A 12617-nucleotide genomic window follows, 5' to 3' on the forward strand; every position below is an offset into this window, starting at 1 on the left:
TAATTGTTATTATTTTTATAGTAATTTATAGTAATATTAAGTATTTATTATTCTAATATTTATTTGTGTTATAATTTCCGCGTTTCGCACGTTCAAATTGAGCGTCATTAAAAAAATCAGCTGATAATTGGAACGTCGCGTTGGCGGAGGTATCAGCGGTTTCACTTTGGCAATTCATATCGAGAGACGTGGTTGTAGAAGTCCTTCAACCTGATGATGAGCTAAAAGGCTCGAAATCCGGATCGTTGCAAAACAACTTACTGTGAGTAGGAACTATCCTTTTAAAAAGTATTAAACAATGATAACTCCAAAAATGAAGAGTTTTGGACAAATCTGTTGATATCATCGAAAACCACGTTAAATTTCCAGTAAGATGTGATCAATACTAAACTTAACGTTGGTGAAATAAGCGTTTTGGTAAAGAGAACTTTGGAAAAAAAAATTTTTTCAACGTTGAAAAACATACTATGGTGATTCTATACCACTATTTCCAAACCTAGCGACCAGCAGATTTCAGAGAACGTACTCCATTTAATATCCTTTTTAGTGGTGTAATTGCTTTTTTAAATTACTTTTTTTTAAAGGTGAAGAAATTGATCAAGGAAAAGAAAAAATCGTGGTTGAAGGATTGGTAAGATGGAAAGATTTTTAAAAAAATTTAAGGAAATTTTGAATAAATTTATTAAACGTTTTGAATCTTAAAACTCTTTTATTCAGTCAGTTTATGCAGTCGTGTTCGTAAATCAGTAAACACTTGTACTATTTCGGTTTCGAAACCAAATTTTAAAAAAAGTGAATAATTTAATTCAAAATTTTTTTTAAGGATTTTTTTTTTACCACCTTACCAATCCTTCAACCATGGTTTTTTCTTTTCCTTGATCAATTTTTTCATCTTTGAAAAAAGTAATTTAAAAAAGCAATTACACCACTAAAAAGGATATTAAATGGAGTACTTTCTCTGAAATCTGCTGGTGGTTTGAAAATAGTGGTATAGAATCACCATAGTATGTTTTTCAATTTTGAAAAAAATTACTTTCCAAAGTTCTGCCTACTAAAACGCTTATTTCACCAACGTTAACAAGTTTAGTATTGATCACATCGTTTTGGAAATTTAACGTAGTTTTCAATGGTATGAACAGATTTGTCCAAAACCTTTCAGTTTTGGGGTTATCATTGTTTATTTGCAGCAAGGTCGTGAAATCTTAAAAAAAACAAAAAACGTGAATTAATTCCGAAACTGTTGAAAATTCGGACCATTGTTAATTAGGACTTTTTGGTTTCATTTTGAATGTTGAATGTACTGGCAAAGTTTGTAATACGAGTAGCCTAACACCCTGTATATAAATTCAGAATTCGAAAATCCATTAAAACGAATTTGGCCGGAATAATTATAAATATGAAAAGTCAACAGAGGTCCATTAAGGAAATTGTATAGCCTTTCCAATGTAGTCCAATCCGTCACTATTTTCCAACAAGAGAAACTAAATCAATTCCGTGTTTGTGAACATCGTGTCAAAGGGCGTCCTAACACAAAAAGAATGCATTAGAAAGGATTAGTTTACTTTATATTCCATTAGTTAAGTAACACGATTCATTTTTGTTTGCTTAATTGAAAAATGAACCCCATTTCCAGGATCAAGGACATGACAAACAATGGGTCATAATTTCTACTATTTTATGGTAGTATTTTTCTCGATATACTAATCGATTCTTTTCTGGTAAGGCTTAGAGGGTACAGCGAGCAAGCGACAGACAGAGGAGAGAGAAAGTGAAAAAAAAAGATAGTATAGTATCACAATATAGTCTCTCGTATAGTTTATACAGTATCATCCTTAGTAAGTGTTGTTGAAACATAAAGTTTTTCCTCCCAAATATATTAGCCTAAATAAAATAATTTTATATTACAAACGATCAGGGAAAGCGCTAAATGGAGTCGAATCAATTTTCGTCGAGATTTCAAGAAACACATCCCCTTCATCAAAGCTTAATAAAATAAACAATTCCCGGGTTTCAAAATTTCAAATAAATGTTCATGTTTATTTTCCTTGTAAATTATTATAGTATCAAAGTCCTGTTGGAAAGGATTCGTGGAAAGCTGAATGAACTGTGAGCCAAAGCAAAAACTTCGGCATTGAAGATTTACTCTGCCCTATATTACAGTTTATAAAGTACATCTAGAAAGGAAATAAATTAAACATTAATGTAAGTAAACTGGGTAGAAATTAGTTATTCCTTTCTTGAACTATAAGAAATTTCACAAAATTTAGATCTAAAAATTGTCGACCTGTCTAACGTTTTCGTCTTTTCAAGTCTTCCATGCTGATTAATGCAAAACATAGATATTACTGATGGGTTGATTACAGTGCTCTCTACCTAACCTCCATAATTCTTCGAAATTCCAATAATCCGAAAGGGAAAAAATCAGTATGAATTTGAAAAGTGAACAAATTTTAGGGCGGAGAAAGAGAGTGTGAGATAGAGATGAAAAAAGAAATGAAAAAAGAGGATGAGTGAGAAAAAAGAAAAGATAAAGAAAGTGAGTGAGTCAGAGTGAAATGAAGAGTGACACTGAGTGAGAGAAGAGAGAGAGAGAGGGCGTGAGAGAAAGTAAGTACGTGAGTGAGTGAAGGAGTGATTGATTGAGTGATTGATTAATGATTTATTTATTCTCGCAAAATTTGGTTTACATAAACCACTCTTACTGAGATAGAGAAAGAGAGAGTAAATTAGTAAGCGAGTGAATGAGTGAATAATTGAGTTAGTGAGAGAAAAGAGAGAGAGAGATAAAGTAAGTACGTGATTGAGTGAGAGAGAGGGAATGAAAAGAGAGAGTGCGTGAGAGAATGAAAAGAGTGAGTGAGAAAAAAGAAAAGATAAAGAAAGTGAGTAAGTCAGGGTGAAATAAAGAGTGAGGGTGAGTGAGGGAGAGATAAGAGAGAGAGAGAGAGAGAGAGAGAGAGAGAGAGAGAGAGAGAGCGTAAGAGCAAGTAAGTACGTGAGTGAATTAGTGAGAAAGGGAAAGAGAAAGTAAATTAGTAAGTGAGTGAGTGAATAATTGAGTTAGTGAGAGAAAAGAGAGAGAGATAGAGAGAGAGTGAAGTAAGTACGTGAGGGAATGAGTGAATGAGTGAAAGAGAGAAAGCGAAAGTAAATTAGTAGGAGAGTGAGTGAGAAAAAAAAAGATAAAGAAAGTGAATGAGACAGGGTAAAATAAAGAGTGAGAGTGAGTGAGAGAGAGAAAGAGAAAGTAAATTAGTAAGCGAGGGAGTGAGTGAATAATTGAGTTAGTGAGAGAAAATAGAGAGAGAGAGCAAGTAAGTACGTGAGTGAGTGAAGTAGTGAGAGAGAGAAAGAGAAAGTAAATTAGTAAGAGAGTGGGTGAGAAAAAGAAAAGAGGGGTGAGGGAAAAATAAAGTGTGAGAGTGAGTGAGTGAGAAAAGAGAGAGAGAGAGAGAGAGAGAGAGAGAGAGAGAGAGAGGGAGAGAGAGAAAGTAAGTACGTGAGTGAGAGTAAGTATGTGAGTGAGTGATTGAGAGAGAAAGATAGAATGTGAAAGCGTGAATTAGTGAGAGAGAGCAAATTGGTAAGCGAGTGAGTGGGAGAAAAGAGAAAAAGAGTAAGTACGGTAGTAAGCGAGTGAGTGAGTAAGAGAGAGTGAGAGAGAGAAAGAGAGAAAAAGAGAAAGTGAATTAGTACGCGAGTGTGTGAATGTTTGAGTGAGAATGAGCCCGGGTTCGATTCTCACAAATAAAATTTATCGAATCGATTTTAGTGATCAGCTTAAAAACAACCTAACATTTCAAAAAGGAACCTTTCCTAAAATTCAGAAAGCCCTCGATGCCTAGTGGAAAGGAATAGGGGAAAATCATTCATACAAGGAAAAATATGAAACTTGTATTGAAACTATCAAGGAAAAACGACAACAAGCATACAAAGTCCTGATAATCGTAAGAAAAAAAATTAAACCAGGCCAAATATATTTCCCGTCTTCCACCTTACTTGTCTTTTCGATTCTGTGTTGACTTTTATTTTTACTTCTGAGGTTTTACGAGCCGTTGTTTCTAACTTACTAACTTTTTTTTGCTATTGAGGGGGATGAGAAGTTTTTTCGACATATACCAGTAACGAACGAACTGCCGATTTGAAAAGTTTAACTTTGATCAAATCACTTGATTGTTTCGTGATGAATGATGTATAATGACCAGTCTGATGTATAAAATTAAATGAGTTTCCACATGAGAGAAACGTTACGAGTAGAAATCGTTCGCCCGTAAAATGAAAAATATAAAATAAATTGCGATCGTTTTGTATATGAAACTTTTACTCGACCTGACGCGCAATTTCTACCAACTTATCATATTTTGTCTTAAACGGAGGTGCGTTCACTTTCACTCTATTGAACTGTAACGCCCGAATAGTGGTCGAATTTTTAAATTGTTTCTCCGGTCGCAGTTCGAAAAAGGAACACAAATCCAATATGAGACGGATGAAATTTTTTTCTAAAAGCCTTTCAAAAGATTGCGTGCTCCCACGTCAAAAACGAGGCCACAAAAAGGCAGGATTTCAAAGCGACTCGAGACCGAGGGGGGTAAATAAAACACATCACACCATATCCACACGTGAATTTATCAGAATCATTTGCTGTTATTTCAAGCAAGAAAATTCGGCTGCCCACGCACACGACGAGACACGCACAGCGAATACTAATTTTGGACCTAATGATTTGTACTACCTTCATCTTTGAAGGATTTGATGATGTGGGATGCATTCAAATAGTCCTATTTTTATAATACCTTAATGTCTTCTTCCAAGATTTGTCCTAATATTGGGCAACAATGGAAAAATTCTCGTTATCTATCCGACCAGATGTAATTATACGTTTAGTCACTGGTCGTCCTCGCTTTACATCTGCCGACTGATTTTACTTCGCATCGAGACTCATTGGACAGTTAAGAGTGAAGAATGAAAAACAAACTTCATTTACAAAAATAAAATACAACATAACAATAAATAAAAAGTACTTAATACAGAATTGATTGTAAAACCGTCTGCTGGAAGAGTAAGTCACTCGAAAACAAATATATTTGGCCCGTCGGTGGCCGCAACGGTTTAGGCGTTGACACGGCGCTCATCACTGTAAGGTGAAGGTCCCGGGTTCGAATCCAGCGGCCCTGCATTCGAACCCGTTTGGGGATGGCACAAAAACAAATCACCGGCACCCGAGGTTGACCTCTACTGTTGCAAACCCTCGTAAAAAAAATATATATATATAAAACATATAAAAAGTCCTAATTAATTATGGTCCGAATTCTCAACAGCTTCGGAGTTATTTCATTTTTCTGTTTTTTTTAAGATTTCACGAACTTGCTTCAAATAAACAATGATAACTCCAAAAATGAAGAATTTTGGACAAATCTGTTGATACCATCGCAAACTACGTTAAATTTCCAATAAGATGTGATCAATACTAAACTTGTAAACGTTGATAAAATGAGCGTTTTAGTAACGAGAACTTTGGAAAATAATTTTTTTTTTTTTAATGTTGAAAAACTTACTATGGTGATTCTATACCACTATTTCCAAACCTAGAGACCAGCAGATTTCGGAGAACGTACTCCATTTAATATCCTTTTTAGTAGTGTAATTGCTTTTTTAAATTACTTTTTTTTAAAGATGAAGAAATTGATCAGGGAAAAGAAAAACCGTGGTTGAAGGATTGGTAAGATGGAAAGATTTTTTTAAAAACTTAAGGAAATTTTGAATGAATTTATTAAAAGCTTTAAATTTTTTAATTCAGTCAGTAAATGCAAACGTGTTGGTAAATCACTAAACACTTGCACTATTTCGGTTTCGAACCAAAATTAAAAAAAGGTTAATAATTTAAGTCTAAATTTTCTTAAGGATTTTTTTCTACCACCTCACCAATCCTTCAACCACGGTTTTTTCTTTTCCTTGATCAATTTCTTCATCTTTAAAAAAAAGTAATTTAAAAAAGCAATTACACCACTAAAAAGGATATTAAATGGAGTACGTTTTCTACTTCAAAAATGAAAGGTTTTGGACAAATCCGTTGATACCATGAAAAACTACGTTAAATTTTCAAAAAGATGTGATCAATACTAAGCTTGTAAACGTTCGTGAAATAAGCGTTTTAGTAACGAGATTTCAAAAAAAAAAATTTCTAAGTTGAAAAAACTTACTTTGGTAATTTTAAACTACTATTTCCAAACCTAGAGACCAACAGATTTCAGCAAACGTACTCCATTTAATATCCTTTTTAGTGGTGTAATTGCTTTTTTAAATTAAGTTTTTTCAAAGACGAAGAAATTGATCAAGGAAAAGTAAAAACCGTGGATGAAGGAGTGGTAAGGTGGAAAATTAAAAAAAAAAATCCTTAAAAAATTTTTGAATTAAATTATTTACTTTTTTAAAATTTGGTTTCAAAACCGCAATACATTGCGGAGGGTGGTGAGCATTTGGAATCAAAATTAAAAAAACGTTTAACAAATTCATTCAAAATTTCCTAAAGTTTTTTTGTTTTGTATTATTATTAATCTTTCCACCTTACCAATCCGTCAACCTCGGTTTTTTCTTTTACTACCCTTTTCATATCCTTGTTTCGGTCAACCACTTCCAGCAGTCGGTGACCAGATGAGGTTTAGGGCATTCTACTCCACTTTAGATGTACTGTCATGTAACTTTTTTTTTAACACGTCGAGCTGATCACCCTGTACAGGGTGTGTCAACTTCTAGAGTCCACCCATTTAATTCGAAAACGATTAATTTTAGCATTTGACTTATACAAACCCAAAGTTAATTTTGGCTAGGATTTGCGTGGTAGTAACAGATTTAACGTAACTTTCTCAACCAGCAGGGAAATGAAAATAACTTTGTTATTTTAAATAAGAATCCTAGATTTTTATTGTACGATTCGATTCTAGAACTTATTTTATGCCACTTTTATATGAAAGGAAAATTTGGAAAGGATCGATCATTTCTGAATTATGCCCGAAGGAAGACGCGTGAGGGATTATGCTTTATGTAATAACAAGATGGCCAACCCCCCCTTTATTTCGTAAACAATTAACTTTAGCAAAAAATGGTCTTATACAAACCCAAAGTGAATTTTGACTAGGAATCGCCTGGTGGTAGCATATTTAACATAACTTTCTCATCTAGCTCTGACGGGCATAAAATTACAAATGGTCCTATCAAATTTTCTTTTCAGAAAAAGAGGCATAAAATAAGATCGAATAGTACAATAAAAATATGGGATTACTAATAACAAAGTTAGTGTCATTTTCCAGTTAGATGAGAAAGTTATGTTAAATCTGTTACCACCACGTGTTCTTAGCCAAAATTAATTTGGGGTTGTATTTTTTTTTTTTACTAATGTTAATCGCTTCCGAATTTAACTGGGTCGACTATAGAAGTTGATACACCCTGTATATACTTCAAGGGAAAAATTTGATGTTGGCCATAAATCTCGTTTGCCGGGTTTTAAATTGGTCCGCCTATTATCGCTGTTTTCCATTAATCAACCTAGAAAAATGTAATGTTTACCTCTTCAACGAAAAAAGTATGTAGCTTGATCCTACGCTTTTTATTTTTGGAGGTTTTTTTGTACTTTTTCTTATTTTAAAATGTTGGTGATGATATTTAACTTATTATAAAATTTTCTTAAGCTAATTTTTTAACTTTATTGAATATAAATTGTGTAAATATGCAATTTTTTTATGTCTGTATGTAGTTACGTTTGCAGGTACTTTACTCTGTTCTTAATTTATTAAGTTTATTTGTGGATTTTCTTTCTTCTTGATTGTATTTAAGGCTAAGATCTTATTCGGACGATTAAAGAGAGATTTCTCAGGATAATCTCACATCTCTTTATACCAGAATAATCAGTCACTAATTGCAGACTCTGCCAGTTTCTTTGATAAGGGATCGTGATGACGTTTTTTCCAGTCAAAACGGCCAAGTCTCGAATGCTATTTCAGCGCGGGTCGCTTAAGATATTCAGGCGGAAAATCTTGACAAAATTGCATTAAAGCTCACAACACTCGGGATTCATATGAGGAGGAGGAAGCTCATGAATTATTAAAAGGGACAATTCGACAAATACAGCCGGTTCTTCTGAACTAAGGTGGTTAAGGACGGAAGCCCCATGGGCTTTGTGTCCGTCGCGGGGGCTTTGCGCGCCCCGGGCGGACTTCGAAACGGTGCGGTTCACCCGAAATGGCAGCTTGTCGGACTTGACCTGGAAGTCCACGGACTTGAGAGAAAGGTAGATTCTGAGTTTCTGCCAGTATACTTTTCTCACATGTTCAATATTGTCTGCAAAGGTCATCAGACCGAGATTGATCTGTGAACGTGCCATCACGTTAATACAACGACAATATTTAATTCTAGTTCAAAAAATGAGTTTAATGGGCTTTAATGAAGACTTTTTGAGCTGGTTAAGATCATACTTGAGTGGACCGCAGGGATTAAAATGCAATGATAACAAATTATTATGATAATAAGTATTATTTAATTTATTTATGCTTTTGTAAGAAGCATACGGTTATGTTGTCTAGAATCCCTTTTATAGCTCCCGAATTGGTCAGATTGAACCTGAACAGAATAAATTACTCCGATTTGTTTCTTATAAATTTAAAATTTATAGGGATCCTCATACATATAAAACAATTCTAAGGGCACTGGGGTTGCATATTCTTTATCGCGCCAACGTTTCGATCTTTATTGAGATCATCTTCAGGGCCTGGGATTTATAAACATTGTTTAAATTTTACAAATCCATGTAGGATGTGGAAAAAATAATAAATGAATTTATAAAATGCTAGAAATTTTAGATTCAATCGAAGTATTTGTACTAAATACCACACATTTTTTTTTCAAAATTTAAACATTTACTATGGTGATTCTATACCACTTTTTCCAAACCTAGAGACCAGCAAATTTCAGAAAACTCACTCCATTTAATATCCTTTTTAATGTTGTAATTGCTTATTTAATTACTTTTTTCAAAGATAAAGAAATTGATGGCGGAAAAGAAAAAAAACGTGGTTGAAGGACTGATAAGATGGAAAGATTAAAAAAAAAAGTTAAGGAAATTTTGAATGAATTTATTAAACGTTTTTTAATTTCGATTCGAAAAGCTCTCTTGAATCTTAAAACTTATTTATTCCGGAGAATAATAATAAAATAATCCTTTAATCAAACAATTAATTAAGGTTTTTAGTTGAGATAAAAAAGTCAGTGTCACGAGCGGGATTCGAACCCACGACCTTCGACTTGATACGCCGCTACTCTACCTTTAATCAAAGTGGCAGTCGTGTATGGTAAATAAGTAAACACTTACACTATTTCGATTTCGAAATCAAATTTTTAAAAAAAGTTTAATAAATTCATTCAAAATTTCTTTAAGTTTTTTTTTTAATCTTTCCACCTTACCAATCCTGACACAGTGTTTTCCTTTCTTTCATCAAAATAAATAAATATATATTAAAAAAATAAATAAATAATATAAAAATTCTTTAATCAAAGTTGCAGTCGTGTTGGTAAATCAGTAAACACTTGCACTATTTCGGTTTCGAAACCATATTAAAAAAAAGTAAATAATTTAATTCAAAATTTTCTTAAGGATTTTTTTTAATTTTCCACATTACCAATCATTCAACCACGGTTTTTTTCTTTTCCTTGATCAATTTCTTCATCTTTGAAAAAACGTAATTTAAAAAAGCAATTACACCACTAAAAAGAATATTAAATGGAGTACGTTCTCTGAAATCTGCTGGTCTCTAGGTTTGGAAATAGTAGTTTAAAATTACCAAAGTAAGTTTTTTCAACTTGGAAAAAAAATGTTTTTGAAGTCTCGCTACTAAAACGCTTATTTCACGAACATTTACAAGTTTAATATTGATCACATCTTTTTGAAAATTTAACGTAGTTTTTCATGTTATCAACGGATTTGTCCAAAACCTTTCATTTTTGAAGTAGAGAACGTACTCCATTTAATATCCTTTTTAGTGGTGTAATTGCTTTTTTTAAATTACTTTTTTTTAAAGATGAAGAAATTGATCAAGGAAATGAAAAAACCGTGGTTGAAGGATTGGTAAGGTGGTAGAAAAAAATCCTTAAGAATATTTTGAATTAAATTATTAACCTTTTTTAAATTTTGGTTCGAAACCGAAATAGTGCAAGCGTTTAGTGATTTACCAACACGACTGCATGAACTGACTGAATAAAAGAGTTTTAGGATTCAAAAAGTTTAATAAATTCATTCAAAATTTCCTTAAGTTTTTTAAAAATCTTTCCATCTTACCAATCCTTCAACCTAGGTTTTTTGTTTTCCCTGATCAATTTCTTCATCTTTGAAAAAAGTAATTAAAAAAGCAATTACGCCTCCAAAAAGGATATTAAATGGAGTACGTTTTCTGAAATTTGCTGGTCTCTTGGTTTGGAAATAGCAGTTTAGAATCACCGTAGTATGTTTTTCAACGTGGAAAAAAAATATTTTTCAAGGTTCTCGCTATTAAAACCCTTATTTAACGAACGTTGAAAAGTTTAATATTGATCTTATCTTATTGGAAATTTAACGTAGTTTTAAGTGTTAACAACGGATTGATCCAAAACCTTTCATTTTTGGAGTTATCATTGTTTATTTGAAGCCAGGTCGAGAAAACTTCAAAAATCAGAAAAAGTGAAATAACTCCGAAACTGTTGCAATTTGGACCATAGTTAATTAGGACTTTTTGGTTCCATTATGAATGGAGAATCTACTGGAAAACTTTGTAACAAGAGTAGCCGAACACCCTGTATATATAATATATATTGCATTCATTTAGTATACCTACCAGTGTATAGTATTTATCTGTATATATATAACACTGNAAATAAAAATAAATATTTTGAAAATGAAACCAGATTTTGGCTCTTTTAATTTTAATTAATCATATTTTAGAAGGGTAACTAGACACTACAAACAGATATAAAAAGATTTTTACTGTTGAAATTTAAAATCTTTTAATCAACCGATTTTGCGTTATTTCGCCTGTTCAGTGCACCGTTTGATCTTTAAATGAAAGTGTTTTTCCTTTATGTAAGAGAGAGGCAGGGTCATTTCTTGGTCATTAACCCTTGGGAACGAAAACGGTGCTTTTTATTTTCATATCTTTTCGAACGATCGTAGTATTAAGGAGGAAGAGGAGGGACGTGTCGGAAATAATCGTGTGTTTGCAAAAGGTTTGGCCTGGTTCTCGTCAAGTTGGCGGGGCCAGCCTCAGAAAGCCTAGAGAAGAGGCCGAAACACATATAGAAACGCCTTTCCGTGTCTGGCGAGAATAGATTGCAAAGTCTAAAACTGAACTGTAGAACAATTCACGTGTTCCCGTTGATCTATTGCATATGACGTGGGATAACTTAACCACAGGCTGAACCGCCTCCGCGACTTAGACGAGACAATTAGGTGTTTCTATTTTTAAATAATACGAGCGCACTCGCAGTAGAGGCAGACCTGCTGAAAATTTGATCTATAACAAGAAAATATCACACGCACTACACACACATTAATCCAAAAGCACAAAAACCGGAAGAAACCCTATTAAAAAAATAACACATTGATAAAAACTTTGTGTGTGTGTGTGTGTGTGTGTGTGTGTGTGTGTGTGTATGTGTGGTGTTTAATGACCATTAGTTAATGAGATTATCAGCAGGGCAGTCTGAGCACGACTCAAAATAATGACACATCTACACAGAAAACAAACGCTTTGAGCACTGAAGATGATCTCAATAAAGATCGAAACGTTGGCATACATATATAGCAAATGTTTTTCTAAAACCTACGTCACACCAGACCGCTTCTCCGCATCTCACGATCTCCAAATAATCTCATTGATAAAAACATAGAGCTGGATATACAGAAAGATATATATAGGCAGAGAGAGAGAGAGAGAGAGAGAGAGAGACAAATTCTAATTACATACTTCTCTCTCCCACTCTCACTCATTTACTCTCTCTCTCTCCCTCTATCACTCTCTCTCTCTTTCTTTCTCTCTCACTCTATCTATCTGTCCTTCTCTCCTTATATCTTTTTGTATCACGTACAGGCTCTCTTTCTCTCTCTCTCTCTCTCTCTCTCTCTCTCTCTCTCTCTCTCTCTCTCTCTCTCTCTTTCTCTCNCCTCTTTCTCTCTCTCTCTCTATCTTCTACCTATCTATCTATATATCTATCTCTTTCTGGCTCTCTCTCTCTCTTTCTTTCTTTCTTTCTTCCCTGCTATTTATATATCTATCTCTCTTTCGTTCTATCTTTCACTATCTCTCTCTCTCTCTCCCTCTCTCCCCTCTCTCTCATTCACTCTTTTGTTGTCCTCCTTATCCAATGTAAATAAGTGTAAAGCAGGACTATTCCGATCCGACGATCATGGCCGAAATGAGGATCAGCGTGCGTGTACGTGAGGTGTCCGTCCGTGCGCGCGCGTAGAAAAATTTGCGCCACCTCTTTGCCAGTGTACTTTTCCCGTCTCCCATGTTAATTGGCCCCCAAGGCTATCAGATGCAGAGGGTTTCAACTGCCGGCTTCCTGCTTTGCTCCGTTTGCCCCAACGAGTCTTATAT

General features: G+C 33.8%; 1 protein-coding gene across 1 annotated transcript in view; it reads left to right on the top strand.

Annotated features, from left to right (window-relative positions):
* Positions 1-12617, top strand: part of LOC106667369 (serine/threonine-protein phosphatase alpha-3 isoform-like) — a 64089-nt gene that overhangs the window by 43695 nt on the left and 7777 nt on the right. The gene's annotated exons all lie outside the window — the stretch shown is intronic.

This window comes from Cimex lectularius, unplaced genomic scaffold (assembly GCF_000648675.2).
Source record: "Cimex lectularius strain Harlan isolate CLEC.00 unplaced genomic scaffold, Clec_2.1 scaffold10, whole genome shotgun sequence".
In the NCBI taxonomy this organism is placed as follows: domain Eukaryota; kingdom Metazoa; phylum Arthropoda; class Insecta; order Hemiptera; family Cimicidae; genus Cimex; species Cimex lectularius.